General features: G+C 41.8%; 2 pseudogenes; both read left to right on the plus strand.

Moving 5' to 3' along the window:
• The window catches only part of LOC101531134 (5-hydroxytryptamine receptor 4-like), a 29,905-nt pseudogene extending 13,897 nt beyond the window's left edge, over window positions 1-16,008 (plus strand).
• Window positions 16,009-17,858: 1,850 nt separating this feature from the next.
• Window positions 17,859-21,688, plus strand: LOC105941512 (E3 ubiquitin-protein ligase RNF167-like; annotated as a pseudogene).
• The last annotated feature ends 5,228 nt before the right edge of the window (window positions 21,689-26,916 follow it).

Genomic DNA, 26,916 nt, shown 5'->3' on the forward strand with positions numbered 1-26,916 from the left:
CCTATTGATAGTTCAGCTTCACCAACACACTGTAATGGCTGCATTACTATCTAGGAAAGCAGACTGGGTCCTGGCTCAATGGCCTAGTGGCTAAATCCTCAGCTTGCAAGCACCAGGATCCCGACTCCTGTCCCAGCTGCTTCACATCCCTTCTAGCTCCCTGCTCATTGGCTGAATTATCAGTAGAGGACGGCCCAAAACCTTGAGGCTCTGTAGCAGTGTAGCAGCCCAGGAAGAAGCTGCTGGCTCTTGGCTTTGGACTAGCTCACCTCTCGTGGGAGCAGCCACTTCTGAACCAGTGGACAGAAGATCCTTCTCTCTGTCTTCCCTTCTTGCTGTAAATCTGCCTTTCCAACAAAAATAATAAACAAAAATCTTTTAAAAGAACTTCACTTGACTCCACTTTTTTCCTAGTGAATATTTGTTTCTGAGTTTTGAATATCATGGTTTTATGTTAGTTCCCATGTGTGTTAAAGAAGTACCAATGACACTGACCACAGGTAATGCGGACTGAATGCCTGCTGTGCCTAGGCACTGGTATCAGGCAAGTTCCTATCAAAACATCACAGAATCCTAATAAGTCAGACTTATTGTTTCTATTTTGTGGATAGTAAACTGAAGCCTCAAGAAAATAACTGGCCCAAGCTGCACTGCATGTCATTGGAAAAGCCACGATCGAAATTCAGGCCTCTCTGACGTCCATGTTCAGGTAACATACCATAGGGACCCATTCATTCCAAAAAAAAAAAAGCTAGTGGCAGGTATTCCTCATGGTGGTGAAGATGATGCTTAGGATAGCCACATCACACATGAGCCCTCTCATCTAGCCCAGACCTAACTGTGGTGGGCACTTGCATGGGAGCATAGCAGATAGCAGGTTTGTGTATACGTGGGTACTTTTCATACAAGTACAATAAACAAGAAAGTTGTTAAAGAATAAACATCAGTTGATCAAGATTTACTCAGTGTAATTCTGATAGCCTGTTGAAGAACTGGTTTCTCCAGTTTCACTTTATTTCTCCCAACTCAAAGCCACTGCAAAGCAAAATGGGCTGTTTGAAAATACAGAGAGAGGAGAAATCAGTGGAACACCTTAGATACCAGGGGCTTTAAGCTTTTTATCTTACTGAATCTGCATAGTCATTATGAGCAGTAGCTACCATTACATTAAGTTTTCCACCGAGGAGATTATGGTAACGCTAGCTTGCTTGAAACAATTTCTGTAACCCAGACATAAACTGTAGCTGACTTTCAAGCCAAAGCATTCTTTCCCCTAACTCAACCATCACCACACATAACAATCAGAGCCCCTTCTCTCTCACTAACTTCTGTGAAATTACTAACATGAAAGTCAACAACATGTTACCATGAAATACCTTCTGTCCTTCAGCCTCACAAAACCCTGATTCCTGGCTGTGTCCCTTCTTGAAGAGGTACAAGTGTCACGGGAGCCTGAAACCCGGTTTGTCCAACATGAAAGGAGATATTCAGAGTGTCACTTGTAACATGGCCCTGTAAATGGAATGTTGCTCCAATACCAATGTTCCTCAGAGAACAACTATAAACTCTAGGGGAAAACCAAAAATATGAAACAAACAAACAAAAAATTCCAGGGGTCTCTGAGGATGTGATGTGGGATCTGGAGGCTTATAACAGCAGGCCTGGACAGGTTGAAACCAGGAGCCCAAAACTCCATCTGGACCTCCTATGTAGATTCAGGGCCCCAAATACTTGGGCCATCTTCCACTGCTTTCCCAGGCACATTAGCAGAGAGTTGGATCAGAAATGCAGCCCTTGGGGCTCAAATTGGCACTCACATGAAATGCCAGCAGACATCACAGGCTATGGCCTCACACTCTAGGTCACAATACTGGCTCTAAGATTGCCATTTTTACAATGTTAGAAATGAGTCATAAGTGTATAGGACACTTTAACTCAAACTGATGGGAAAGTAACAATTGCCATTTTTGGTCTAAACAAGAGGACAGACTCTGATACAACCACATGAAAGGCAAGAATCCCAGACAGAAAAAAGAGAGAGCGTACTAGACAGAGGCCTAAATTCCATGTGCAAATTCTAACCCATTTTCACTTTGAACATCTATGCTGCTCTGCAATTTTACCCTATTCTTATTTCTTGGAAATCCATTTCTCTATGGAGGCTCAAAACAGTTAAGGATTAAAGGACTACATCAAAATTTGAGTTATTGGCCAAAAGACAGGATTTGAAGTTAAAGCCAATCAAATCAATCCTCTGGCAAAACAAGAAGTCGGCATGCTTCAGAATTCTAAAATGGGATCTGGAGTCACCACAACAAAACAGCCACGATGTGGAGGGTAAAGGCAGAATTATGTGACAATCAAAGAGACATGAGAATGTGAAGAACCATGAGAAAATACACTCAGCAGAGGGTAACAACATGTCGACACAGATGTTGGAACTGGCAAAGAGGAATTTCAAAGCAACTATTGCAACTATGCTCTTTGATGTTCTGTGAAATGTGCTCACAATGAATAAAAGATAGGAAGTCTCAGAAGAAAAATTATTTTTTTAAACTGTGAATTCTAGAACTGAAAAATAAAATACCTGAAATGCAAAATTCACAAGGTGGGCTTAACAGTAGACCAGAGATGATGAAGGTCAGAGAGTTGAAGGTAGCTCCAGAAAAGCTATCCAATCTTAGTATTGGAAGAAAAACAGGATTTAAAAAGGGAAAAGACCTTAGAGCTGGGGTTAACATTAAAACCTTAGGAGTGGAGTATAAAATTAACACCTCTAGCACACATATAAAATTTCAGAATAAGAAGCAGAGCAGCAAAAATATTTGAAGACTCAACGATCAAAATTTCTTGAAGTCTGATAAATATATAGATTCTTCAACCTATATACTTCACAGATTGAAGAATCACACAGAAACCAGGTGAGGTAATGACAAGCACAGCCATGCCTAGGCAGATCATAACAAAACTGACAAATAACGAGACAAAATCGTGTAAGCAGAAACAGAAAAACATTAGACACAAAGGAGAATGATCATCTTGTGAGCCAAAAGATAAAATAATCCTTAAAATAAGAGAAGAAAATTTGTTAACTCAAAATCCTATACCTAGCAAAATTAACCTGTAAGAAAATGACAAAATTAAGACATTTTCAGATTTTTAAAAAGTCATCACTAATATATATATACACAATAAAAGCTCCTCAGATCAGACTGAAAGAAAAAAAAAAGATACCAGATCAGGACTCAGATCTAGGGAAGGCATGAAGAACACTGGAAATAGCAAAAATATGAGTTAGCATTAAGTAATATTATTCTTTTTAACTTCTACAAAGTCTGTGCAACTGCTTAAGGAAAAAATAACATGCCTGTGTAGGACTTACGCCATACATATGAGAGCCATAACTCAAAAGGGCCACCTGGAGGTTGGGAAACTTAAATTGGACTATACACATACAAAAGTTCTATCTTATTTTATTTGAAAGGCAGATTCTACAAAGAGAAGGCCTTCCATTTAATGGTTCTCCAAATGGGTGCAATGGCTAGAGCTGAGCCAGTCTGAAGCTGAGAGCCCTGAGTTTCTTCCTGGCTTTCCATGTGGGTGCAACATCTCAGGCCTTGGGCCATCCTCCACTGCTTTCCCTGCTTTCCCAGGCAGTTGGATTGGAAATGGAATAACCAGGGCATGAACTGGCTCTCTTATGGGGTACCAGTAACATAGAGCAAAGAATTAACCTGCCATGTCACCATATCAACCCCAAAGTTTCTATGTTTTACATGAAGTTGTACAATATCAACTCCAGTTGATGATAGAAAGTTAAGGATGTACATTGTAGTCCTTAAGATAATTACTGAAAATGCAAAAGAATGTAATTTAATAGATAACAGTAAAAGTTTTTTTAATTATCAGGCCTAAAATAAGGCAGGAAAGAAGAACAAATAACAAAAAATAAGTGTGAAAAGAGAACACAATAACAAAATGAACGAAATCCGAATAAATCAATGACTAAAGTAAATATTAATACAATAATGCACTAATAAAGGTCAGAGATTATTCAAGTGGATTAAAAAGCAAGACCGCATGCTACCTGTGAGATATTTATTTGAAATATGAACTGATTAAAAGTAAATGAACAGAATTACATAAGCTAGGTAAATAATAAATATAAATATGCTAGGTTACAAAAAGCATATCCCAGGAAAATAATAATAATACAGTAGCTAGCATGGCAATTCTAACATGAGATCAAATAGACCTGTGGAAGAAATGTAACATCAAAGACAAAGAATACTTCAAAACGATGCATGGAGAAGATACAACAGGTTAGCATTCATCCGTAGTTAATTCACTGATTGAGATCTGTCTTTCATAATGGCCTCTACTGGACTGCCTGGGCTGGACTTCTAGCTGTACTCCCCAGCTATCACTACTTATCCATATACACCCTGAGAAACAGCAGATGGTAGTCCTAACACATGGGTCCCCACTACTCACACAGGAAACATGGATTGAGTTCCCACCCTATTCAGCTCCAGCTGATGTGGGCTTCTGCTCAGTTAAGAGTGGATAGGAGTATTCTCTCTTGCTCTCTCTTTCTCTCTTTTCCTTTTAAATAAAGTCTTTTAAAAAGAAGATGTGACAATGTTCAATATGACATGCACCTAATGCTACAACACACATAAAGTTACAAAACACAAAGAAATTTTTACAGAAGTCCAAGAGAAACTGACAAGTGTACGATCAGAACTTATTTCTATTCATATCTCAACAATTAAAAGACATCTTAGGCAAAAATGTCAATAAATATGGAAATCATTCAAATACCACGTTCGACCAACTTACAAATTGTTTTCAAGGATGCAGGGTACATTCATCAAGATCGAAGTTTCAATGAGTTCAGAAGGACCAAAAAAGCGTTCCCATCTGTGAAATTGAGATCACATGGCTTTGTTTACTGCTCCGATGCCTCACCAGCTTGGTTAGTGTTGTCCAAAACACATACACATATACAGGCACACACAGATACTTCAGAAAATACATGGCAACATCGTCAATGCCAGAATGTTGGACTTGTAACTTGCTGATGGACTGTACTATTGTAATAATATGGGGGAGAGTCGTAGGGGAGGTGGAGAATGGGGAGGGAAGAAGAAGTGGAGGAGGAAATCCTTATACCCAAAAACTCATATAACGGAAAATTAATAATAATAAAGACAGGTTAATTGTGGAACCAAAAAATGTTGAAAACCATGCACAAGTTTTTCATAATATGCAGGTTCCATAAAATTTTTTGAGATCTCTCACATATGTGTGTGTGTGTGTAAACAAGTTATTTTAAGAAAATAGCTATGCAATGGCAAGAACAGGCAAATCAGAAAATGATAGGATAAATGAGAAGCCAAAAACTCATGCAGGAGTTAATTCTGTAGTTTGGAAGCAAAATTTCCTCTTAGAAAACTACTTTTTGCACTTAAGTCTTTAACTGATCAAGTGGGATCCACTCACGTTGTTGAATCTTCTTTCCTTTCCCTAAAGTGTGCTTTAAAGTTCTAGTTAAAGTAGAGCTATCTACAAAATTCCTTCACAGGAATGTCAGAGTTAGCATCTCATGAAACAACCACGTACTATAGCTTAGGAAAATGTATGCATGAAATGAATCCTAGTTTCCAATTCAACTACAAGAACTGACACATGGAAAGCGTTCAATAAACCTCTGCTGAATGGGCGTTGAATAAATGATGGTGAGACCACCAGCTGCAAGTCAGATGGCACATTACCACCTGTGAGACTGCCTCGATCAGGATCCTCAAGCTTCAGAGATCACCGCTGCTGCAGCGCCCTCTGCACCTGCCAGTGGCGCCGCCACCTCTAGGGATGGAACCAGAGCAGTACGGGGAAGAATACGAGACAGGCAATGGCTGCACGTGGGCTGAATAAGCTCTGACAAAATAAAAAGGTCTGTGTGGGTTTTTTTATCACCTCCGTCTCTAGCACAGCACCTAGTGTGTAACTCTTGACAAGGTTGATCCTTGTTATTCATAGACTCCACATCTGATCATTTACTTACTCACTGAAGTGTGCTGTGTGCCCAGAACTGCTGCACTCACATACATGCACAAACAGGTGGAAAGGTGGAGTCATGGGCAATCCTAGTTGAGATCAAACGGCACCGTCTTCTGCCTTCTGGTTTCAAGTGTCATGACGGGAACACACAGCCTTTGCATGATCCATTAGTGCCACCTTTCTCCGATTTTGGTTTCCTGGTGCTGTCACTGCTTAGAATGCCCCCTGGGCAGAGTATTGAATGGCTGACTAGTGTTGCCGAGAGCACAGACTGTGATGTGCTTCATGGGGAAAAAACACATACATTTAGTAAGCTTTGTTCAAGTGGGAGCTACAATGTTACTGTCTGTGAGTTCAATGTTAACAATTATGTAATAAATCAGGTCTTCTAAACAGAGATAAACACAAATGGGGCAATGTGGTGGCACACAGACTAATTCTCCACCATAGCGGCACTGGCTCGTGTTCCGCTGCTCGGCTTCCAATCCAGCTCTCTGCTTATGCACTGGAAGAGTAGCAGAAGCTGACCTAGTCCTTGGGCTCCTGCAAGCTTGTGGAAGACCCAGAGAAGCTCCTGGCTCCTGGCCTTTCAAGCAGAAATAAATAAACCCTAAAAAATGAAATACAAAACACATTGATTAGTAATTGTAAATGTTCTGGCCAGAGGTTAACAGGAACCTAACCTTGCATTTTCTCTAAAATCAAGGGTTCAGTATTCACTAAGTCAGCGTTCCATGAATTTTACCAAACATATTTACCACAATAACTGAGAATTGACTGCAGCTACTAATGGAACAAATGAATGAATGAAAGTGATAGTTACAACAGAATTTGTGAGTCAGTTGAGAGCCTTGAGCTTGGACAACCACATCCATGGTGATGTCATTTATGGCTATAGATAGGTTTAGAAAGAAAATTAAACACACTATTTTTATGTGTTTCTTTTGGGACACTTACGAGATAGCCAGGGAGAGACATCAAATAACCTGTTGGATATATGAGTTTGATTCTCAAATGAGATTTCTAGACAAGAGACATATTGAAGGTTCTGGAAGCCACAGCGATAGAGGAGATGAGCTGAAAGGTAAGTGCAGAGCAAGAATCAAAGATGTAGAACCAAGCCCTGGGCACCAGTAAGGGAAGGAAGCAGCCACAGAGACTGAAGGGAACAGCCAGCAGCAAAGACAGCCACCACCAACCTAGGACTGCAGAAGCCGATAAGCAGGCTGAGAACAACAGCCATTCTTAGGGAGTGGACCCTGGGTGCAGACTGCCCGTAGATGATGCAGTGAAATTTTCAGTGGCCAGGAGCCACCTGCAGGGCAAAGGAGGGGCAGTCAAAGAGATGAGAAAATAAAAGCAGTGCCATTGACAGTTGTAGAGCTTTTATGTTGATGGCTAACACGGAATGGAGGCACCGACTGAAGGGAGACACCTGGTACACAGAAGGTTCGGTTTTGATTTGATTTTAACTTGGAAAACACTTCAACATGCACTCCATTGTTGGGAAGGATGCAATGAGGACAGGATAAACACTGAAGGGAAGCAAAACTCAAAGGCCTTGGGGTGCTTAGAAAGGACAAGATCCAGGCAGATTTACAGGTAGTAGCCTTTGTGAAGACGAGAGGTCACTGCAACAATTTGCCCCATGAGCACACATGCACACCCACACTCACACTCACACACACACACACACACACACACACACACACACACACCTCTATAGCTCTGTAGCTGATATCACAAATGACTTTCCTTGTATTCCTATTAGCGTCTGGTTTTAACCAAAGCTCAGACACGCAGACACGGAGTCTTGCTTCTAGCCTGAAGTTTGCATGTTTCCTTTTCCCCATGTTTCAATCTTCAGACCTCTGTGCTTCATTGTTTCATGAAGTTGCCTTCCCGTTTCCTGCTAAGTCTCTTTCCAATTGTCAGCTCTTTCCAGAGACTTAGCTTCCCTTCCTCTCATAGTTTCTGAAGATTTGGGTCATGTCTGTTCTCCACCAGAGGCACTGCCGGAGGGATAACAAGCTAATTGTCCCTCCTCCTTCACCACCACCCAATGGGTAAAATCCCCTGAGCACCCACTGCCCACAGTCAGTGTAAGACTCAGCTTACCATAAGACTCAGCTTTCTCAGAAACTTCATTTATGGCAGTTTATGCTCATCTGTGTTCATCAATGTTCAGAATTCCTCTGAGACATGACTATGCTAACAATTTTAAGTTTTGCATCGCCTAAGGAGGTCAGCTTCTCTTGCTCTACTGCAGCATGTAATACCCATGAACCTACCATGTGATCTGTTGGAAGTCTAAAACACATCATCACATTTATTCATCACGATACCTTGTAAGAAATTGTGATGGTTGGTTTTGGTTTTGCCAATCCCTCTGAGTTCAGACAGATTAATCCCTGAATTTGTATGATAAAGGTATTAAGAGGGTGCAACCTTAATTTGATTATGGTATTTAAGGTAGAGCTCCTGTGATTAAGTGATTAAGTCCTGGTGGCCAGTGCTCCTGTGATTAGGTCTTGGTGGCTTACAGGCAAAGTGAGAGAGACACAGACGTACACCTCTGCTCTACAGCACTGCATGTTTTTGCCTGTAGGAAACCTGTCATCAGCTGAGGTCCTTACACCTTGCACCTGCAGAACCAGGAACCAAAATGACCTCTTTTCTCTATAAGGTAACCTGCATCAACTAGTTTATTATCATAAGGAAAACTGGGCTAGCTCAGTAGGTAATATGATTTCCATTCTGTGTTTTAGGAAACAGGACTCAGAAGTTGAACAGCTAACAAATCAGGGAGCCCCTGTTTGGACTCTCTAAGTTTTGAAATAGGCCAGCAGGAGTCTCTTTGGACACCCTTCTGGCTACCATTTTAGTCCATGCACGCTTTTGTTCCAGGTTTCCCGGTATTCAGAGACTGCCTTAAGAAAAATGTCCATCTTACCCACTAACTCAAGGATAACCCAGTAAACGACTGCTATGACACCCAGGAGCAATATGATTGCGCTTCTACTATCTGAAAAAAGCACTGCGTACTGCAGTTGTGATCCATTGCTCAACTGAAGTCAAAGAAAGAAGAGACAGAAGAGGAAACTTAAGGCATGGGCAAATTCAGGAGCAGGTGGTGAAGCCTAATGTGGTAGACGAGGCTTTGTAAAAGCCAGTCTTACGTAATGTGCTTCAGAAATAAAGCACTGGTCAGTAGAATGGAGACCTAGTGTGTTGGGACACAACCTGCCTGAGTGTAGACAGTGGGGAGGGTTGTCCTGCGTCTTCAGAGGCTGGTGTGAGACCAGCAGCAGCCAAGGCATCGCAAGACAAGAAAGAGCTCTGTGAAAAAGGAGGAGGGGAGGACAGGTCTAGAGTAAGAAACGTCCCTGAGGGTAAATCAGGGTCCCACGGAGGATTCCTACCTTGCTTTTGACAAGTGCTGGCTGAGAATCAGAACTGGAGCAAGTGCCGACAGGAGCAAAGCAAGCTGTGGAGAGCCTGGGAGGCTCAGGAACCAGAGGAGGGGGTGTCTCTGAAACAACAGCAAGAAATGTGGAGGCACACTAAGAAGAGACTGATAACAGTCCAAGATCAGAGCAGGTACCAACATGGTTCCACTCAGTCCTATTTTTTTAAAACCAGGAGTAGAAAGTTGTGTTGTTGTGGATTATTTTACACCTTATGTTATTTTGATAAAGCAGGCTCTGATTTTGAAAGCAGATGTGATTTGATTATGTGCTAATCTCTGCCCAATTAATAGTGTTACTTGGGCTGTCTTCAAACAACACCAAAACAATTGGCTAATAATTGAGAACCAGGTCAAATCTGGATTTCCTATTCAGTGAATTTGCTGGCGACATACCTGGGAATGCTGGGTGTCACAATCTCTTTGTGACATTCAAACCACCTTGTTCGTGCAGGCACAGACCCAGCACACTGACAGCCGGATTCTCTCATGTCACTTCCTGAAAGACTTCCACTCTCCTCAGAGACAGGAAAGGATTTGGTGATGAGGCTTTTCTAATTAATGGCAAAATGATGTGGGAGTAAAAATCCACACCTCAACCCGAATGCTTTATCACCCTTCCAAATCCGTTCTCTGAACAGTTTTGTAATGTGCAGCTGCACTTGGCAGAGAAGGCGAGAGCAATGTGGCACCCACAAAAAAAAAAAAAAACATAATGTACAGGCATGCGACACACACGTGAGATACACACAATCCACTGGTACCTGGACGTGCATAGAACACACAGGCACCTCCCTACTAATGAGGCAAATGGGAGGACAAAACTAATCCCAAAAAATGAAGGATTCAAATGAAGGTTCTTGAGGCCCATGGTACAGCCGGTTAAGTCCTGCCTGTTTCCCATACGGGCACTGGTTTGTCTGCCGGCTGCTTGACTTCTTATCCAGCTCCACAACCATGCAACGTGCCACCAAAAGGAGTGGGCGATGTCTGAGTCCTAGGGCCCCTGAACCCACGTGGGAGTTCTGGATGGAGTTCCAGGATGCTGGCGTCAGCTTGGGCAAGCCCTAGCTACTGCGGCCATAAGGGGAGTATACCAGTAAAGGAAGACTCTCACCCCCTTTCTCTCTCTCTCTTTCTCTCTCTCTCGCTCTCTCTCTCTCTCTCCTCTTTCAAGTAATAGCTGAATCTTTTTAAAAATTATTGATGTTCTTGATAGAGTTGCTGCCTGAAACCCCATGCTCTACCCCAAGATCATTACCACAGCTATTACTGCTGATATTAACAGTAAGGACTAGGATTTTGCATACTGCTTTACATAGTAATTATAGCAATGGGTCTTAAAAAATATTTGTTAATGTTTCCGGAGGAACAAAAACAGAAACCCTTTATATCAAAGATTCCCAGGGCTTTGTCAATCAGGACTCCTGTTTTTCTTTCTTTTCCCTATAAGAATTCTCATTTTTATTGTATTTTTCTCTAATTTATAACTTTTATTAAGGAATGTTCCATTTCCACATCTGTGTTCCTCAAAGAACCATCAACTTGCAATAATGCACGTGTCTTCATTGAGCTAATATAATTCTATGAACTTGCTGTTTGAGTTACTCTCTGATGCTTTATTATCCGTAAATCAATTTTAGTTCAGTTTTTAGATAGATGGAGCATAACTTTAAGGTCTCCACTACCTCCTTCAGGATTTTTAGGGATCCTAAAACCTTGGAGAGAATGCTTTTTCTTCATTCTTTTTAAACTAAACATATGCTAATAAAGAATATCTAAAAATCTTAAAAAGAAAACTTGGAACTTTCACATATCACAAAGCAATCATTTAAGGGTACACACACACACACACACACACACACACGAAAGCCATTACTATTGTTGTATTACCAAACACATTTTCCAGACCTAAAAAATCCACTACTGCTTTGCAATGTGGCAAAGTAGCAAAGTATATAAGTATAATGACTCAGACGTCAGCTTGCTTGGCTCCTGATGCCATCACGTCTTTGCCAAACACATGGGAAAGTTTCTAAACTCAGTTTCTTCTTCTGAAATGTCAGGTTAAAGCAGAAGCTCTTTGAGGCTCAGGGAGCCTTCCCTGAGTCCTTACAGAGAGCCTCTCACATTGCCTGGCACAGGACCAGCCACACATTGTAACTGGGCTCATTATCAGTATGACTACTCGCAGCATCGTAAGTGCATGCTCCCAGGAATCACTGCTGGTTCCTGACTATTTGGACAGCCAGGAAATGGAAAATCTAGAAGCTTGTGTCAACTCTGTTTGTTGAATCTCTTATTCCCATGGTTATTACAAAAACTGCATCTCTGCTTCAAACTGAGGCTGTAAGTAAAGAAGAAAGGGGTCACATTTCAGGAGACAGACGTCATTGGTTCAAAGAGCTCCTCTAGCTCCTACCAGCCAGAAAGATGTACATAAAATCCCAGGTTTATTAGTGATCCTCAATAAATGTCAGTAAAAGGAATCGTACCCAGCCTCTGGGGCACTGGGGATTTATTGAGAGGATGTATATAAAATGTCTGAGTGCTTGGCATGGTAAATCTCCTCCCCACTCCAAAAAAGAATGGCTACCATGATTGCCATCCATTAACACATAACAGTATTATTTGCTGAATGTAGTCCCTTGTGTAAAAAAAGAAGACTTTTGAAATCTGAACACATTCTCATTTACTAAGGCACTGTACTTAGAGAAGCCAATAATTAGCACTGGAAAAGGAAAACTAAAAAGAAAGATGGTTAGTTAATTTGTTCATTTGTCTTTTCCCCTTGTACACATTAACTGTGGCTTGATCCTAAACTATGTCAATATGTATCTACTAGTTCAACAGTTTTAACTGTCTGACCTGGTTATTTCACTGGCTGCTGGTGTTAAAGGACTGATTCTCTGACAATTACTAGCTGGGCAATTCAGTCAAAAACAAAAAAAAATCACACTGCTTTTCCACCATAGTTCTGTTATCAACGTGTCCTACAGAGGCCTCTGCAAGGAAGTTGTTGATAGAGAGCGCCTCCCCGGCCGTTGCAGAGCCATCCTGATGATCCAAGCTCTAGTACTTTGACTGGGTCATTGTGCTGACGACTTCTCAGTCCAAATTGCATCCGACAGGAAGGGCTGTCTTCTTTGCTCCTTGATCTAAACGGGACCCTTTATGGACTTCCTTCATATATCTATAGGGAAAACCAAACCCTACCTAAATAATAAAAAGTGGAAAAGTTTCCCAGGCAGACTGTCTCTTCCGCACCTTGATTAGCCGAGCAAAATGTAGACATAAAATGCAATTGCTTTTTTTTCCCAGATGCTAAAAATGTCAGCCTTGATTTACCCCGACACTCTGACTGACTCACGGCGCACATAAATCCTTCATGTCCAATGCAATCATTTTTTGACCTGCTCTGCGGTGAGAAAGGGAGGGCTCTGCATTTATCTTCCCAGAGCCAGTACCTTGATCCCAGTAACGTTCCCTTCCTCTGCCACTGTGAGGAGCAAGGGACAGAAGAAAAAAGGCAAAGAGGCACATGTCCGTTGTATTTTTTCTGAAACATCATGCAACAAGGGATATTTTAAGCGGATAAGAAAGAAGAGGAAAAGGAAAATAACATGCATTTTGATGAATTTCTATTTCCTCCCACTTGGCCTTGACCTACCTCGATTAGAATAGTTGCAGGAACACCTGCCACTTACGAAGCTACAATCTCACTGCAGTAGGGGGAAGCCTAGCCAACACCTTGACACTGGGTGCTTTCCTAGTGCGGCACATGAGCCATCCCTGGGACTGACAGCAAAGCCATGGTCATTGACACTGTTTGTGGGTTGTACAAACAGCTGCATGGCCTGTCGGTGTGAGAGTACAGCTTCCAAAAACTTGTCATGTGAAGCCAACCTGTTAAGAAAATGAACACTGTCTGGTGAATGGAGCAGACACAGCTCTGACCTCTCTACTGCCTCGTACTAATCCTTTCATCGAGCTAAACATTATCATCCCCACAACTGAGTCCTCAGATCTTCACAATGAACATGTATGCCTGGCACTCTTCAATCATAGAGCTCTTATGTATTTGGAATGCTGTGAACTCTACCGAAACAAAAGAAACATAAACTAACAACACCCCTCCTCCTTTTCTCCATGGCCATGAGCCCAAAAACAGGATGCTCCTTTGTCCAGACGAGCTGGCCCTTCCCTCTCCAAATTCACATGGTGCGCAGAAGAGCCACCCCTGCCTGTCATGCGTGTGCTATAGCATCCTCTCTAACTCTTCATCCATGTTCCTCCCCAAGGCCTTGGTGGCGCTCAGTCCCTCCCAAGTGGCCATTTCTCCTTTCAGTCCTGTCTTTTGTCAATGATATTTTCTTTCTCATCTTGACCTTAGATAAAGTTTTGAACTTAGAGCCTTGATGTCAGAGACTATATATGGGTTTCAAATAGTGAATTAATGAGACAGACTCTGTATTCTAGGTGTCTCAATCTTCGAGTGCTTGACTAAGTAAACTTCTCACTAAAAAGTCTTTTTCTAAAGGAGGAAGCAAATTATCCCTTTTTGCATGTACCATGATCCTATATATAGGGCAACCAAAAGACTCCACTAAAAGATTACTCTGCCTCCTAAGAGAGTTTGGTAAAGTTGTTGAATATAAATTCAATGCGCAAAAAACTAAATAGCCTTTGTATACACAGAAAACACTATAGCTGAGAAAGAATTTCTAACATAGGTGCCATTCATAATAACTACAAAATATGTGAATACACTAAAAGAAACTTAAAGAGGTGAAATATCTCTACAATTAAAATTATAAAAATTGAAGAAAGAAATAAACAACACAAAAAGGAATGTCTTCCATGTTTGTGGATTAGACTAATTGATACAATTAAAATGCTCATGCTACCCAAATTCATTGTGATCCTAATTTTTTTTAAAAAAATGATATTCCTCTCGGATATAGGGAAAAAAAGCTAGAATGTAAATATAAAACTTTGGGGGAAACTCTGTAAGACATTTACACAAGTGAAGACTCAGAACAGACCCAGAAGCACAGACAATAAAAACAAAAGCAAGCAAATGGGGTTTCATCAAGCTAAGGAGCTCTGTACTGCAAAGGAAATTCTCAACAAAGTTGAGAGGCAACTGACATAACAGGAGAAAATACGTGCGAACGGTGCAACTGATAAAGGATTAATATCCAGAAACTATACAGAGCTCAAGAAACTTGACAAACAACATAACAAACAATCCTGTTAAGAAAGCAGCAAAGATGAACAGGCACTTTTCAAAAGACAAAAATCAAACGGCCAATTGACACAATTAAAAAAAAAAGTGCCGAGGATCACTAGTTACAAGGGAAATGCAAATGAAACCTGCTGGGCAGATTGGTTTCACCTCACCTTTCCTGGCATGCCTATTACGTAGAAATCAGGAAACAAACGCTGGTGAGGATGTGGGGAAAAGGCTGCCCTAAAACAGTGTCCATATGAATGCAGACCGGTGAATTTCCACCAGTATGGAAATCCTTCAGAAATCTCAAGATATATTTACCTTATAACCCAACCACCTAAACTCCTGGGAATTTATCCCAACAAAATGAAATCTGTACGTGAGTTATCTGCACCCCCATGTTTATTGCAGCTCAAGTCACAATTGCTAAGATGTGCAGTCAACCTGGATATACATGAACTGACAAAAGAATAAAGATGACCCCCTCTGTGATTCATGTTAATGTTGGGAGGCTACTGGGTCACCCCTTTGTCTATCTCTTTTTTCCCCTAATATACAAGTCTGACATAGCATTGGCATAATTGATTTGATAGGAAAGAAAAAAGGAAATTCAACCAGAACTCCACCTCTCCTTACTGTGACTTCATGGTCAACAAATCCTGTGCTGGTACCTGTTCCGTCATGGCCTTCTACACCCCATTTCTGCTCCTGGTGCTGGCTTGTTATCATATCTGTGTCACAGCTAAGGAGCATACCTACCAGATCCAGCTGTTAGAATAAGCAGGAGCATCCTCAGAGAGCAGGCCCTCGCCAGCAGACCAGCATAGCACTCCTCACATGAGAGAGACCGAAACAGCCAAGACTCCGTGCATCATCATTTGTTTCTGCCTCTGCCAGGCTCCAGTCTGTTACCAGCACTGAAGATCTTTTCATAGACTACACTGTCCCACAGAAGGTATAGACTGCCTTCCTCTGGCTTGGCTATATCAATTCTGGGTTGAACACCTTTCTCCATGTCTTCTTGAATACATGTTTTAGATATGCCTTCCTCGTTATACTTTGCTGTGACGATGAGCACTATTGAAGAGCTTCCATTCTTGGCTAGACAGTTCCCTATTCAACCACATTCATTCATGGATCAACACATGTACTAAGATACAAAGTTCATCACAGTAGACATCGCCAGGAACTTGGGAAATTGCCTATGTACAATGGCCCAGAATCCCTGGAATCTGCTTCTGATTGAAGATGTGGCTGACCGCTTAGCCATTCATTGCCATTTGTGCGTCCATGAATAGGACACACTGGTACACTCCTGATGTTCCTCGTTACTACATCACAGTGAGACAGGATGCTGTGGGGACCATGGGTCAAGGACATTTATTGAAGAGCCTGACATCCGAGCACTGAGAATCTCCATGTTATGAACAGATTGCAGACACTTGGAATTCAGCCTCCCCTGCCAAGGCAAGGATGGCTTCTTCCAACAATCCCTGAAACTTAGTCAACCGCTTATAGCAATGAGACTTTATTGCCTCCTAATGTAGCCTCCTGCATTTCAGAAAAAGTTAATTTATAATGAAATTCCTTTATCAGGATACACACACAAAAAAAAAAATCTGTCCTGCTCCTGTTTCCGTCTGGGCCTGTATAACCAGTTCTTCCTGAGAACACTTAGATGTTGGAAAACAATGATCTACCACTCATCACCACCTTTTATTCTTCTCTCTAACCAAAACATCACCGATTCTGTCCATTAAGGCCTTTTAATTCTGGACATGCTTTGATGGGTGAAAAGCCTTGGTTCTTTTAATGAAGTTAGATTGACATCAGTATTAAGATATTGGCTACAGGCACTGAAGTCCTGACGATAAACACCCTAGATTCTTGCTCCAAAAAGAGGGGGGAGTGGAGCTGGGCTGCAGTGGTCTCTGCAAGGGGGTCAGGAGCTGGTGTGGGTGTGTATTGACAATGGCCTGTGCAGGGAGGGAACCGTTTGTGTAGCTCCTGGTCTGAAGGGACCAAGAATACCTGTTGTTGGTTTTTGTCTCTGATCGGAGCTCCACTACTGACCTAGTCTGAGCAGCTATCTTACAGGTGCCTGCTGTAGGAGTAGGGAGACAGTGAATGTTACCTGCTTGGGCACTGGAAGGAAAAATTTATAAATATAAATATGTGTGTGAACATAAATATTCATACACCTGGAAACTACGGTCTGCCCGCAGCCAAGCCTTGTCCAGAAGAGCTGAGCTGTGAGGGGATAGGACCTAGTGTGGGCAGGAACTGGAACCCCTGCCCACCAGAGTGACCCCTGGGTCTTCCATCTATGACTATTTACACAAAGATGCTCTCTGTTCATGCATGAACACACCTGATATTTCAATATTAAGAACTATGCAATGATTTTTTCAAGTTCTTATTTTCAATTACACAGTTTTGTAGGTGTAGGACTTCCCTCATTTTTTTCCATTTATTGCTTCCCTCTTCGCCCTCCCCTTGGCCCTCTGTACTTTAAAATAATAATGAAGTAGTCACAGGATGTGGTTAAGAACTTGCATTTTTTAACATATTTGTGACTCAATACCGTGCCAATTAATTCCATAATGTTGTAAATTGTCGTTGATGTTATGTTGTGGCTTTAAATTGATCGGGATGATATTCTGCCAGCTCTGCCTTCAGACCAGAGATGGTCTCCCCAAGAAACTGTTGAATTTACCTGGACAATAAGATGCTGGACTCTGCTTGGTATACTCTTGCAATGAAAGAATCTTGACTGAATTTGACATGTAATACAGCAACAAGGTGGAGGAATCTACCATGGGGGAGGGTACGGGGAGAGGTTGGGGGATTCCCAGAGCCTATGAAACTGTGTCACATAATGCAATGTAATTAATTAAAAATATATATATTTTAAAAAATAAAATAATATAGTCCTGATACAAGGCAAGATGGTGGCATAGGGTGCAGACACATTTCGGATAATGGAGAATCTTTAGACAGGGTGAAGCACAAGAAGCAGATTACAGAAAAAAATAGGGGTCAGGCAGTGGCACGGGGGTGTGTGGAGATCCCCCTGGACACAGGGAAGCAGCAGTGATGGCAGAGCAGTGTGCAGTGAACAGAAACCCACCAGCAAGCAGCAACCCAGACTCCAGTGATCTGGGCTCCAGCAGCAGCCTCTGTTCAGCTCTTGCGGCACCAGGTGGGAGCTTGGGTTCGTGTGGGGAGCTCAGAAGGTGAATGCAGTCTGAGACCTGCCAATCTCGCTGAGCAGTGTTGATCAGCCCCAATTCTTCAGCAGTGCCCTGCCAGACGCCATCTTGTGTAGCAGGGCAGAGAGAGTGGATTTCAAGGGATGGCCCAGAGTGGGCTTGTTTCTAGCAAATTGCACTGAGCAGAGCCCACAGGGAAAGCTGTGGGGGGTGAATCCCAGACTCTATAGAATTGTACCATAACATTAAAACACTCAAAAAAAAAAAAAGCAATCAAGTGCAACACACACACAAAGGCCCATTTTAATGTGTCCTATGATTCTACTCCTCAGAAATTCTTACTGTCAAGAGTCTGTGTATATTTCACCATTTTTACCTAAATATGCTTTAGTATACATTTAGATAAAGGAACATATTTTACATACTGGTTGCAACTTGCTTTTTTTCACATAATAAAATATGTCAAGCAACATTCTATGTCAGGACATAACAGTTCTTTATCACTATTCCACCACACAGATGTCCACTGATGGGTCTCCCACGTGCTTGTATTTTTTGCTGATGTGAACAATGTTACGATGAATATCCTTGTGTGTGTCTATATACGTGCTTGTGACTATAAACAAATATATATAAAATCAAATATATATGTAAACAAAATACATAAAATCTTTCAATAAAATGATGTATTCCTTCAGCGTAGTCTCAACACCAGTGTTCTGTGCTTTTCCTGTGTCATGACGTTGTAGTTATGAGTCTAGTATTTTGTTGTCTAGGTATATTTAGCAATTTTATTGGGGCCTACACTAATAAAGAGTAGAGACGCACTATGTGCGGCTCGCTCTTTGATTCCTGGCACTCTGGTCTCCATTACATCATTCATTTGTGGAATTACACGTGTATACCTGTTTGTCTTTATATCTTTTCATTTAGTATTTTGGGTGAAACTTGTCTTATAATAGAGAGAAAATATGATATTTGTCCTGTTGAGCTTGGCTTATTTCACTGAGTGTAATGATATCCAGTTGGGACCACTTTGTTGCCCATGGTAGAATTTCATTCTTTTTAATGGCAGAGTAGTATTCCATACAGATTTACCACCGTCTTTTATGTGACCCCTTTTCAGTGGATATCCAGGTTGTTTCCATGTCTTTGCTATTACAGGTAGTGCTACCATGGATATAAGGATGTTATAAACATTTGCTTTCTCATATGTAGGTGTCACTTCTTTTGGATATTTCCCTAGGAGTGGGATTGCTGGGTCAAATGGCAGATGAATTTTTCAGTTGTCTGAAAACTGAGTTCCATAGTGGCTGTACAAGTATACAGTCTCAGCAGCAGTGGAGTAGGGCACCTTATCCCTACAGCCTCGTCAACAGGTGTTAATTAGTAGATTTCTGTATGAAGGCAGTTCTCACTGCAGTTAACTGGAATCTCAATGTGCTTTTAATTTGTGCTTTCCTTATTGGTATGGAGCCTGAGCATTTTTTCTTATATCTAATAGCTATTTGATTTTTCTTCCTTTGAAAACTATTTGCTCATTTCCTTTGCCAATTTCTTGGTTTGTTTTGCTGTTGAGTTTCTGGGACTTATGTATATCCTGGATATTTGCACCCTATTTGTTGTGTAGTGTTCAAATGATTTCTCTCATTCTTTCAGTTGCCTCTTTGTTGATCATTTCCTTTGCTGTACAGAAGCTTCTTGGTTAGATGTATTTGTTTATTTTGGTTTTGACTGCCCATGCTTTTGGTGACTTTTATAGGAGATCTTCACCTATGCCTATATCTTGTAGAGTGCTTCCTATGTTTTCTTTTTCTAATAATTTGTTGGTTTCTGGGTGCAGAATTGGATCCTTGATCAATTTAAAGTTCATTGTTTATAAGGTGGGAGCCATTTAAAAAAAAAGATGTAATTTTATTGGGAAGGCATATCAGATTTAACGGAAAGAAGAAGAGACAGAAAGATCTTCTATCCACTGATTCACAACCCAAGTGGCTGCAACAACCAGATCTGAGCCAACCCAAAAGCAGAAATCAGGAGCTTCTAACAGCTCTTCCTTTGGGGTTTCTATTCTGTTCCATTTATCTTCTCTGTTTCTGCGCCAATACCAGGCTGTTTTTGATTACCACTTTTCTGTAATATGTCTTGAGATCTGGAATTATGATTCCTTCACCTTTGTTTTTATTCTTCAAGGTAGCTTTGGCTATTCAGGGTCTCTTGGTTTTCTAGATGAATTTTTACATGAAGATTATATTTGGGATTTTGATTGGAATCACGTTGGATCTGTGTATTTCTTTTGGTAATATGGACATTTTGATAATGTTGATTCTACCAGTCCAGGAACATGTTAAATTTGTTAATCTTTTAAAGTCCTCTCCTATTTATTTATTTTTTTAATGTTTTATATGTTTCCTCATAGAAGTCATCCGTGTCTTTGGCTAGCTTTATTCTACAGTATTTAAAGTTTTCCTCTGCTGCTTTAGAAGGGACTGTTTGGACTAGTACTTTTGCAGCCCTGGTGTTGTGTATAGTAGGCCCATCAATTTATATTCATTTATTTTGTACCCTGCACTTGGCCGCACCCTCACATAAGTTCTTATAGTCTCCTTATTGAGTATTTTGGTTCTCCTATGTTTAGGATCATGTCGTTGTGAAATAATTCGACTTCGTCTCTCCCAATTTGAATTCCTTTAATTTATTTTTCTTGTCTAATAGTACTAGTGAGGATTTCCAGTACTATGCTGAATGGTAGTGGTGACAGTAGACATCCTTGTCTTGTTCCAGATCTTGGTAGGAAAGCTCACAATCTTTCCCCTTGCAGTACACTGCTGGCATTGGATCTTTTGAATATTACATTGTGTTGTAGAATGTTCCTTGTATGCCTGTCTTGCTTAGGGTTTTTAGCATGAAGTGATGTTGGATTTTGTCAAATGTCTTCTCTGCATCTGTTGAGATGATCATAAAGTTTTATTCTTCAATCGATGTGGTATACCACTTTGCTTATATTAAAACATCCCTGTATGCCTGGTCTTTTGAGCATTCAGGACCTTGAGGTCAAAGGCACAGCCGAACCTTCTGTGTGGTGCATAACATGTATTCCAATGAACTTTGAAGCCTGGTGTGGAACAGTGAGGAAATCCAGCAACACATTGGCCCCCACAGGTATTTATCAGAGAGAGGAGCTCCAAGTACCTGCATGCCCTAGATGCTTCTAGTCCCAGACAACAATTTCCTTTTGGGCTGTTACCTTGTTCCTTAAGCCAGGATTGTGGGGCTGCTGGTTCTGGCCATGAGAGCAGTGATGAGAATTCATTGTATTGAGCACTGGAAATGACTCCAGTAAAAGTGACTTACCAAAAGAGCTACTGAAGCAGATTGCTACGTATGATCATCAGAAGGGGAAACAGTATGAGGTCTGCGTCACCTGTCTGGAGGAATATGAGGACAGCGACAAGCTGCGGGTCCTGCCCTTTGCTCACGCCTATCACAGCCTCTGTGTGCAGCCATGGCTCACCTACACCCAGAAGACATGGCTCACCTGCCACAGGCAAGCAGCCTGTCCATTGGGACCCTGGCAATGAGGAGCAAGAGGAAGAAACTCGGGACAAGAGAGGGTGATGAGTAATAGAGCCACAGGATCATCCTGCCTCAGCCTGCAAGTACTCTATGCCTTCCACACACCTGTCCGCTCTAACTTGTCACCTTCCGCCATGACTTGACAGCTGGAAGAGTCACTTAATAAGGAAGGAAAAATCAAAATATATGTATATATATACACACACACAATGGAATACTGCTCAACCATAAAAAATGAATTCTATATTTTACAACAAAAATGCATATAACTGGAAACCATTATATTTAGTAAAATAAGCCAATCCCAAAATGACAAATATGTTTTCCTTGATTTGCAGGTGAGTTGCTAAAAATGTAATCTATATGAGTAAAATCGACACTTAACAGGCTGCAGTTATACTCTTAAAAACAGTGGGTTTTTTTCCTTTTTTTCTTTTTTTTTTTTTTTTTTTTTTTTTTTTGCTTAACTGTTTGTTGAATTACATACCTCGTAGAAGGTTAAGCCTGTGATTATAAAATATAGTGAAAGGATGGAATTGTACAAATTAGAAGAAGAACAAGAAGAAAGAAAGTGAATGAAAGAAACGGACAATGTGGGACATGGGCAGGAGGAAAGCTAGGGTGGAAAGTCATGTTCCTAAAACCGTTTATATGGAATACACGAAATTTGCTCACATTAAATAAATAGAATAAAAATGAAACAGAAAAGCCTACCTCTACCTACATATAGTCAAATGCTCAAGGAGTCACTCATGGTTTTTTTTTAATATTTATGTATTTTAATTAGAAAGTTAAATTTAAAGGAGAAGGAGAGACAGAGAGCAAGAGCTTCCATCTGCTGGTTCACTCCCCACATTGCTGCAACAGCCAGAGCTGAGCCGAGCTGAAGCCTGGAGCTTCTTTTGGGTCCGCCACATGGGTGCTTTCCCTAACTTCTCAACAGGCTCCCCACTCCAGTCCCTCTCAGCCTAATCACAGCTTCTCGGGGAAAGCTGCACCAGTCTGCAGTCTGAGGGATCTCTACCCTGTCTGACTCTCAGAGTTAGAGGGCAACACACTGACATTTCATGTGTAGACCTGCCAGGGAGCCCACACTCAGGTACCATCTGTCTAATCTTCCAGGAAAGGGGAAGCTGTATGAAGCTCTGGCAATTCTCTGTATCTTTAGGATAAAACATAATTAAGCCGACACCACAGTAGGCATTAAATGACTTTTTATGTAGACCCCTGCTCCGAGAGCTACAAACTGGACAAATTATTCTTAATCCTGAGAAGGGAGCACAGAGAGTCAGTAACATTATTGTGTTTTTCATTTGGGGGATATCTGTGCTAGCCCTTAACCCCAGTTTCCTCCCAGCAACTCCAGTTCTGCAAGGAGCAACAAAGTTGCTAGAGCATCTCTGCCCCTTGCCCATCTTCACCTTTAGCAGGTGACGCCATGAAGACCTGCCTGGCACAGAGCTGATAGAAACATTGCAGCTGTACAGGCTGTGGCTCCATGGATTCCTCCACGCAAGCTGCATTCTGCAAATCAAGAAAACGGGGGAGGGAAAAAGAGCACCAGCCTTTCGTGGTTATGTGTGCCCTGCTCTGCTAGCCAGCCCCCGGCCTTGGAACCCATACATTATTTAATGGAAAGGAAGACATGCCCTAAATGAGCCGGAACAATTGCTTGAGGGAGGTGGGAGTGGGGGGTGAGGAAGCATTGTGTACTTTTTTTAATTTCACACACCGTGTCAGTTACGTTTGTTTCTTATTTAGGATACAGCATTAATCATGCTAATATTTTACAGCCAGACTTCACTCTTCAGTCATTACTTTAATCAAACCCATCAGTGAACGAAGGAACACGTTACCAGGTGGGAATAACTGCTACCGCTCGCTGTTAATTACTTTGCATTTTACAGCAATCAGCAGCAGGGGCTGAGATCATAATAAATTCATGACTTATGGGCCCATAAAATCATTACCGTAGGAAAACATGTTTTATCGGGGATTCGATGGGCTGCTGCTCAGACAGAGATTTCTTGAAGGAAATGACACCCATGAAATTAAACGGATCCTTGCAGTCAGCAGAAATGCAAATGCTCAAAGAGCAAAATTTCACCGAGGGAGACGGAGCAGGAAGGAGTGGGCCTGGGTGCCTATCCCGTGCGTGTGAAGAGGAGGACGGCCATGGGACAGGAGCGGCAGAGACGTGCTCCTGGGAAGACAACAAGAGAGCGGTTCTAGCATTTTCCCATGGCCGTGGATGCTGTGGTTTAAAGGGATATCCTAGGCTATTAGAGGTAAAGGAACAACTCAACAAATCATCATTTAAGAGAGTCTGGGATAGGAGGGAAACCCAGTTCTCGGCATTCTCCCTGGTCCTCAGGCAACCCGGGCAGGTTGTTGGGGACACAACTGTCATTTTGAACTGGGGCCATCCTGTTCCTCAACCCTTTTTATTTTTTAAGATTTTTTAAATGTTTAATATAAATGCAGATTTACAGAGAGAAGGGGAGACAGAAAGATCTTCCTTCCTCTGATTCACTCCCCAACTAGCCCCAACAGCCAGAGCTGAACTAATACAAATCCAAGAGTCAGGAGCCTCTTCCAGGTCTCCCATATGGCTGCAGGCTCCCAAGGCTTTGGGCCATCCTCCATTGCTGTCCCTGGCCACAAGCAGGGAGCTGGATAGGAAGTGGAGCAGTCAGGACACAAACTAGCACCCATAAGGGATGCGAGTGCTTGTGGGTAGAGGATTGGCCAGGTGAGCCATCATTTCAGCCTCACTTGTTCCTAGATTCCAACACCCCACTTTCAGCCAACCACCTCCAGCCTGGTGGTGTGGGTTTTTATGTCCTCAGAGACCTCAACCTGTAGGAAATGTTCTCCGGGGAGAATAATTAAATGCCTTAGTGTGAGTTTTCTTAGGGAGCTTCCCTATCTTCAAGTTTCTTCCAAGACATGTCCAGGCCATTGTTTGAAAATAACTGCTTCCCCCTTTTTTTGCTGTTTCCAATTATACGTGACAAACACAGCCCTATATTGGATGTTATTTAGCATAAAATTATTATAGCAGGTCATTTTCAAATGCTAAGTCACTAAAAATATGTCCTTTTTTATCAAGGCATACCAGGTCCAGATCTTGTACCTCATTAATTTCTGCACATCATACAAGATGAAATTCAAACTGAATCCAAGAACTGCCAGTGGAAGGTTTATTCATTCTTCCTGAGATGATCATCGCCCTAATCACACATTCATAATTGTTCATGTTTCTAAAGGGCGGGGAGATCCTGTCCTCCGCACTGGGGTGAGCGGTGCAGAGGAGGACAAAGAGTCCGACATGACTTCACATCCCACTCCTACCAACCACTGGTTGGCTCTTAGGGAATCTACTTAATTACCTGAATCTCAATTACATATTGCATAAAGCAGAGGAAGTTAGACCTATGTTTGAACAGTTGAACTTTCTGTGTGCAGGCAGGACAAAGTAAAATGCTAGGTCAGTCTCCTGGTGACATTGATCCACTGTGCTGGAACGCTCCAGCACTCAGCTTCAAGGTCAGAGCTCCCCGGAGGAAGCCACAGCTGCTGAGGAGGTGGCTGGTCCATGCTGACTCCCAGAAGTCTTGCGCAGCAGCATCCCAGCACTCGAGATGAGCAATGAAGGATGTGGGTGTCTGACTGCACTCCCACCTGTCTCTGTGGCTTTCAGGAATGTATGTTACTCTGCCCCTGAGTTCGTGGGAGATTCTGAGCCTCACAGAGCATTTGTTCCGAAGCAGAAGGTAGAAACAGAAAGCATTTTCTGTGTGACCTCCGGGCCATTTTGTCTGGTATTCCCCATCACAATCTCCCTTTCCTACATTTACCCTGTGAAACTGTTGGTTCTAGAGAGAGGGGGGCTTTTGCTATCATTGCTCCAACATCCTACAGCCACATGCAAGGGATGATACAGACATCATCCTGTCCATTCAGGGGACAGGTCTGGTAGCAGATCTGGTAGCAAGTTCAGCAAGGGAGTTCGCTCTCCTGGGTAACTAACTTTGTCCACAGCCAATACAGGAGACCAAAGCTGCACCTGCCAAGCATGAGAGTTCATTTCCTGAGTCCCTTCCCAGTCCATCAGCTCAGCACTAGGGCAGGAGAAACAGTTGGGGGGCTATGGGCAAAATTAATTCCTTTTAACTAAGAAACCAAGACAGTTTTACGTCTCTCAGGAAATCAGAGCGCCACTATTTTGGACCACAAATGAAATGAGTTAAGTGAATGCTGATTTTTTTAAAGCATACATGTGTGCCTGATAAGTCCTATAGAAAAGAGCATTTGTAATTGTATTGAAATTTTAAAAGAGACTTTGTGAAGATGTTCAGGGCTTTCTGTTCATTTGTGTTTTTTCAGGGGGATGGGTGCGTGGAGCAGTTGAGATATACTGAAAAGCAGGAACATTCCAAAGTCGGCTTAGACAGTTTCAAATCCTAGCCCTCTTGTATCCTCGACTTCAGATGAGCAACTTAACCTCCCTGCTCTTCATTTTCTCCATTTGAGTGATCGTATTTTGTGTGTGCTTTTCAGGGCTGTTAAGGATCAAATGATTTATGCTCATGAAATATCTGTAACAGGATGAATATTCAAAAATGGCCATGGCTATTACTAAACTAGCACCTTTTTGCTGAAGAAGCTCCAATGAGTTATTGTAATGAGTGCTAGGTAAGATTTCTAACCTGCGTGGTAAAACCCCAATGAGTTTGTCCTATTAAAATCAATTTCTGGTACAAAAAATAAAAAGCCTCGGTCAATTACATGGTGGTTGCAGTTTTAAGAAACTTGTTACACTTAACTTTCATAGACTATGAATTTATTCAAACTTAGATGAAGGAGCTTGGTCATTTGACTTTAAATCTCAACTATCATTAGATGCCATTATGAGGGATTTTCAATGAAGAGGTCATCATTCTGCATTGTTGAGTGAATAAAGTGAGACCCAAAAGCCAAGGCAAGCACAAACAAAAGCTCCTTGCTTTCCATGGCTCCAAAAATAGGCTTTAAATGTATCACAGCATCCGTACTACCCAAAAATGTCATCCACAAGATCTCCTAGCACAAAGTAAGTATATTCTGATGTCATTTGCCACTTGCTGTTTTTTCTAGAACTCCAATAAATGCCTTAATTAAAGCGTTCAGTTGACCTTAGTTTTCAGGGTGATAGTAAATTTCCCTTTGAAATACGAAATAGAAACACTGTTGTCAGGTGCCGATTTTCGGGTCCTGCACTGTGTTAGCGACTTGACACACTTTCTTGCTGCTGATCCTAACAACATCCTACAAGGCAGACAATTGTTACCATTTCACAGAGCAGGAGACTGAGGTTCAGAATA

Source organism: Ochotona princeps, chromosome 2 (assembly GCF_030435755.1).
Source record: "Ochotona princeps isolate mOchPri1 chromosome 2, mOchPri1.hap1, whole genome shotgun sequence".
In the NCBI taxonomy this organism is placed as follows: Eukaryota; Metazoa; Chordata; class Mammalia; order Lagomorpha; family Ochotonidae; genus Ochotona; species Ochotona princeps.